The sequence below is a fragment of the Cherax quadricarinatus genome, chromosome 6, assembly GCF_038502225.1.
Source record: "Cherax quadricarinatus isolate ZL_2023a chromosome 6, ASM3850222v1, whole genome shotgun sequence".
Taxonomy (NCBI): Eukaryota; Metazoa; Arthropoda; class Malacostraca; order Decapoda; family Parastacidae; genus Cherax; species Cherax quadricarinatus.
The window spans coordinates 13,753,897-13,760,344 of record NC_091297.1 but is presented as its reverse complement, the minus strand read 5'-3'; the positions used below and the strand labels follow the sequence as shown (position 1 = coordinate 13,760,344).

The 6,448-nt window shown below is 41.1% G+C and overlaps 1 protein-coding gene across 1 annotated transcript in view; it reads right to left on the bottom strand.

Annotated features, from left to right (window-relative positions):
- The window catches only part of mora (CHORD-like protein), a 51,465-nt gene that overhangs the window by 27,973 nt on the left and 17,044 nt on the right, over window positions 1–6,448 (bottom strand). The window lies entirely within an intron of this gene.

Sequence of the window (6,448 nt, the reverse complement as noted above, 5' to 3'; positions counted from 1 at the left end):
TCGATAGAGCCACAGAATAACTCTCCACTCTTCACAATCATCCACAAACACCAGCACCCACAATTTAAGGAAAGAAATACTATTATTTCTGTTGCATCTGTAGTTTTAAGTAGTAAAAACAACAACAATACATCATGACAATAAGCTACAATTACATATTCACTTATTTTTGTAAGATGTGGAAGTCTTGGCTTTTTTGGGGCTCCAAGGAGTGTAACCCTATTTTTCCCACAAGTTCTTCAGTTTTCAGAAACTTAAACTACCATGTAATATAACAGTCAACTGTATTTAAAAAAAATACCAAGATACAGCAAACCTCTCATTAATGGACTAAAGGGGGGTGAGGGTGTACGATGATGCAGATTGTCTGCAACTCCAGAATTATGATGATTAATTTCATGATCATCCGGTTGTCTTATGAACTTAGTGGACTTAGTCCGCTGACGCAAAAGACAACTGGACACTAAGAATATGGGCATTTTAACCTGTAGTACTACAGTACAGTACTAAAATGTATAGTAATTTTATAGTACTTTAAGTAATTTTGCTTACCGTTTTGTGGAGAGATGAGGTGTAAACTGCTGTGATCAACAGTGATAATCCAGAGTAACTTATTCTGAGAGGAGCTGCAAAGCTCTATTAATTAAAATAATGTATATGGCTCTGATGTAGATTTCACATACCCATGCCACTGAGATGCCACACTCAACTTTCTTTATTGAAGTTTCTCCTTCACACTGAAAACCAAAAGTTTCCTCTTCGTACCACTACTTGCTTTAGAAGCCAATGTTAATTTAACTTTACCTAACATGTTAATAAAGTCATGCAACACACTAAGTCCAAGGAAAAATGGAAGACTAATGACAAGTGTAAGTGAGCACAAACAGTGGATGTGGCCACTGTGCACTGTACAGTGGACCCTCGGTTTTCGCGTTTAATCCGTTCCAGAGCCATCGTCGAAAACTTAAATCATTTTCTCCATAAGAAATAATGTAAATGGAATTAATCCGTTTCAGCCACCCAGAAGTATTAACAAAGTTTTTTTTAACTAAACGATAGATTTACAAGCACAAAAGAATGAACATTACACATGACACTTACCTTTATTGAAGGCTGTTGTTGCTGGATGGAAGACAGGGAGGAGGGGAAAGGGAAGACAGGTTATTGTTTGGAAGGGGAATCCCCCTCCTTAAGGACTCCATGTACCAAGTGCATATCAGGGGTCACTTCTCTAGCCACTTCCCTAACTTAAAGATAGATTTACATGCAGAAAAGAATGGCAAATAAATGTAAAGCACTAATAAAATGTATAAATGAACATTTAACAACACACTTACCTTTGTTGAACTCTTGTTGGTGTGAGGGAGGGGAGGAGAGTTTATTGCTGGAGAATATGGCACTAATATCAACTTTACAGCTTATTTATCTATCAAAATTCAACTAATATGACAAACAATATTAATAACAGAAACATGACATACTCTAGAATGAATAAAATAAGTCATTATGTATGTCACAAGAAGTGTTCTGTTGTTGTTGGGCGTATAAGGGCCACAGAGCATAAGCCGCCCATAATGGTGGTGAAGGCTGCAGCTGAGGTGGCGGAGTTTTCTGTAGCCATATATAACTCCAACAATATTGGAGGAGTTAGTAGAATTGCTGAATCACTGAAGAAGGCATCCTCTACTACCACCACTACCACCATCACTACCATACTCTACTACCACCACCACTTTCGTATTTTTCTACAAACTTTTCCTTGAATTATATCACGTTTCTCACATTCTTTACCAAAGGGCTGGCACTAGAAGCTTTCTGTGTCAATTCCCATTTTGTATTTGAATATATATAGGGCAAACGGGAGAGGAGAAGGATTAAATTACAGTGGTCCCTCAATTATCGCCCATAATCCGTTCCTGGAAGTGGGACTATTATCGAAATGGACGATTTACGAATCAATTTTCCCCATAAGAAATAATGTAAATTCAATTAATCCGTTCCTGACACCCAGAAGTATTAAAACAAATTTTTTTTACATGAAATATAGATGTAATACATAAAAAATACAGTGGCACATGATGAATTAAACATTAACAGAATAACACTTACCTTTATTGGCGATTCTTCTTTGTGTATGGAAGACTGGAGAATGAGACTGATTGGATGATTTACTGTTTGGAAGGGGAATCCACTTCCATCAACACCTCAGGTAGCATTTGCTTTTCTGGGGTTACTTCTCTTCTCTGTTTCTTAATGCCACTAGGACCACCTTGAGAGTCACTGGAGTCCTGTCTCGCAAAAAAACTGTCCAGAGAGCTCTGTTTCTGGCGTCTCTTTAAAACTTCCCTAAAATGGGCCAAGACTGTCACTGTACAAGTTGCCAATATGGCTTGCAACATCCTTCTCTGGGTGATGTTTCTCCATAAATCTTTCCATCCTACCCCACATTTCAAAAATCTCCTTAATTTCTGAAGAAGGCACCTTCTTTCATCTCTCTTCCTCCTCCTCTGCAGCAAGATTCTGAGCTGTGATCTGTTGCTTTTCCTGCTGAAGCTCTTGCAGCTCCTCAGTGGTTAGCTCTTCGTTGTGGTCCTCCACCAACTCTTCCACATCCTCCAAACTCACATCCAACCCCATGGAAGTCCCCAGTGCCACAATGGATTTAACAACTGACATAGGCTCATCAGGAGCTGCCTCAAACCCTTCAAAATCCCTCTTGTGGACACAATCTGGCCACAATTTTCTCCAAGCAGAGTTCAAAGTCCTGGTAGTCACTCCATCCCAAGCCTTACCTATAAGGCTTACGCAATGGAGAATAGTTAAGTGTTTTTTTCCAAAAATCTCGTAAGGTCAAGCGAGTGTCTGAGGTCACATTCAAGCACCTTTCAAACTTTGCTTTGGTGTAGTTTTTTAAAGTTTGAAATGACTTGCTGGTCCATGGGCTGGAGGAGAGGAGTGGTATTCAAGGGCAAGAACTTTACTGTGATGAACCCAAACTCCTCGAAAATTAGGTCATCCAAGTTTGGAGGATGAGCAGGTGCACTGTCCATTACTAGCAGACACTTGAGATCCAATTTCTTTTCCAGGAGATACTCCTTCACACTAGGGCCAAACACTTCATTGAACCACTCGACAAAAATGTCCCTTGTGACCCATGCCTTACTATTAGATCTCCAAAAATGCACAATTTACTCTTCATAACATTGTTTTTCTTGAAAACACTGGGATTTTCAGAATGGTACACTAGTAACGGCTTCATTTTGAAATCCTCACTAGCATTAGCACAGAACATTAGCGTCAGCCTGTCTTTCAAAGGCTTGTGTCCTGGCAGCTTCTTTTCTTCCTGAGTAATGTAGGTCCTCTTAGGCATTTTCTTCCAAAAGAGGCCTGTTTCATCACAAGTGAACACTTGTTCAGGTTTCAGTCCTTCAGTCTATGTACTCCTTGAATTCCTGCACATATTTTTCAGCCGCTTTGTTGTCAGAACTGGCAGCCTCACCATGCCTTACCACACTGTGTATGCCAGTACGCTTCTTAAATCTCTCAAACCAGCCTTTGCTGGCCTTAAATTCACTCACATCACCATTAGTTGCAGGCAATTTCTTTACCAAATGGTCTTGCAACTGCCTAGCCTTTTCACAAATAAGCAACGTCATAAGACTATCTCCTGCTAATTGTTTCTCGTTTATCCACACCAATAATAACTTCTCAACATCTTCAAGTACTGGTGATCTCATTTTTGTCAGCATAGTTACCCCCTTTGCAACAACAGCATCCTTGATTTCCTTTTTCTTGGCTATGATGGAAGATATGGTTGTACGGGATTTGTTATACATCCTGGCCAGTTCGCCCACACGTACGCCACTATCATATTGTTCAATGATGTTTTTCTTAAATTCAATAGTACAGTGGACCCCCGCATAACGATTACCTCCGAATGCGAACAATTATGTAAGTGTATTTATGTAAGTGCGTTTGTACGTGTATGTTTGGGGGTCTGAAATGGACTAATCTACTTCACAATATTCCTTATGGGAACAAATTCGGTCAGTACTGGCACCTGAACATACTTTTGGAGTGAAAAAATATCGTTAACCGGGGGTCCACTGTATTTCTCACCTTTACCAAAGGCTTGGCACTAGGAGCTTTCTTTGGAGCCATGGTAGCTTATTTAGCACTTGCAAGCACTAAAATCAATGGAATATTACGAAATATTTCGTTGGAGCATGTGAGGGGACCGTCACTCACTGGTAAACAATGGCACACTGGCTGGGAAGGGAAGGCCCAGGCGGCTCAGAGTGTGAGTACGCGTCCCGGACGAAGGACTATTAACGAGTTAACGGACCATTTGCGAGCCAATCTTTAGATGAAATAACAGGACTATTTCGGAAATGGACGACTTTCAGGCCGGACGATTATTGAGGGACCACTGTATGTATGTATGTATGTATGTATGTATGTATGTATGTATGTATGTACGTACGTACGTACGTACGTACGTACGTACGTACGTACGTAGTGGTCCCTCGCTTTTTGTAGTTCTCAGCAATCATAGATTTCGGAAATCATAGGGATATTTTCGTATAAACATGGGCTCGCTTTTCATAGGTTGACTCGCAAGTAGTAGTTCGTCCGGAACGCGTACGCATGGTGTGAGCCGGGGCGGCAGCCAGTATGGCATTGTTTACCAGTAAGCGTAGGTCCCCCTCACGTGCTCCAGCGAAATAGTTCATAATATTCCATTCATTTTAGTGCTTGCAAGTACTAAATAAGCTAATATGGCTCCAAAGAAAGCTCCTAGTTCCAAGCCTGTGGTAAAGAAGGTGAGAAATACGATTGAATTTAAGAAAAACATCACTGAACAATATGAAAGTGGCACAAGTGCGGCCGAACTGGCCAGGATGTATAAGAAACCCTACACGACAATATGTTCCATAGTGGCCAAGAAAAAGGAAATCAAGGATGCTGTTGTTGCAAAGGGGGTAACTATGCTGACAAAAATGAGATCACCAGTACTCGAAGAGGTTGAGAAGTTATTATTGGTGTGGATAAATGAGAAACAATTAGCAGGAGATACTCTTATGACTTCGATTATTTGTGAAAAGGCTAGGCAGTTGCACAACGATCTGGTAAAGAAATTGTTTGAAAATAGTGGTGAAGTGAGTGAATTTAAGGCCAGCAAAGGTTGGTTTGAGAGATTTAAGAACCATACTGGCATACACAGTGTGGCAAGGCATGGTGAGGCTGCCAGTTCGGACCACAAGGCGGCTGAAAAATACGTGCATGAATTCAAGGAGTACATAAAGGCTGAAGGACTGAAACCTGAACAAGTGTTCAATTGTGACGAAACAGGCCTCTTTTGGAAGAAAATGCCAAAGAGGACCTTCATTTCACAGGAGGAAAAGGCAATGCCAGGACACAAGCCTTTGAAAGACAGGCTGACGCTAATGTCCTGCGCTAATGCTAGTTGGAAGAGACTGGAGTCATGAGGCCACAGAGCAAAGATGTCATCCACATAGCGGAGCCAGAGTGAAGGCTGCACATCGAGGGTAGGAAGAAGAACAGTCTCGAAGTATTCCATGTAAAGATTAGCAAGGACAGGAGAAAGAGGAGAGCCCATAGCGACACCGAAGGTTTGAGAATAATATTTCCCTTGGAAGGAAAAGGAGTTAGAGTCCACACAGAGGTGGATAAGATCAAGAAAGACATCAGTAGGTATAGGGAGATGAAGAAACCCTTCATGGGCCTTCTCTCTAAGGAAATCAAGGACATCATCAAGAGGGACATTGGTGAAGAGGGACTCAACGTCAAGACTAAGCATCTTACAGGTTGAGAGAGCGTGAAACCGTTCAATGAAGTCTTGAAAGTGACGGAGGTGGGCAGGAGAAAAAGTACCAAGAAAGGGAGTGAGGGTTTTGGCCAGCCAAGAAGCAAGAGAATAAGAGACAGAACTTCTGGTTAGTGTGACTGTCAATGGTCCAAGTCGGACCGAAACGACGTTGTAAGCTTCTCTCTTTTATGTGTGCTCAAATTGTAAATAAATAAATAAATAAATAAATAAATGTGCTTCTCTCCGTCCTTTAAAACGAAAGCCTGATGCTGGTGTCCTTTTTTCTGTCTCATGAACATGTTAGGTACGTTGTGTCATCACATACATGTACAAGCACATATATACACAGTTTCACGTTCTTATTCTTGTTTATTGTGGAACAGAATTCTTCCTTTTTTGTATTAGCAAGGGGCTAGTAACCTCTTCTCCTGTTATTGTTATTGCTGAGAAGATGTGCAGACCAGCTAGCAGCACCTCTAACTCGCATCTTTCAGCACTGCCTAGTACAGTGTAAATGGCCCTCTCTATGGAAAGAGGCCAATGTAGTCCCTGTTCACAAAAAGAAGAGCAAAGCAGAAATCAACAACTACAGACCAGTGTCACTCTGTCAATCACTGG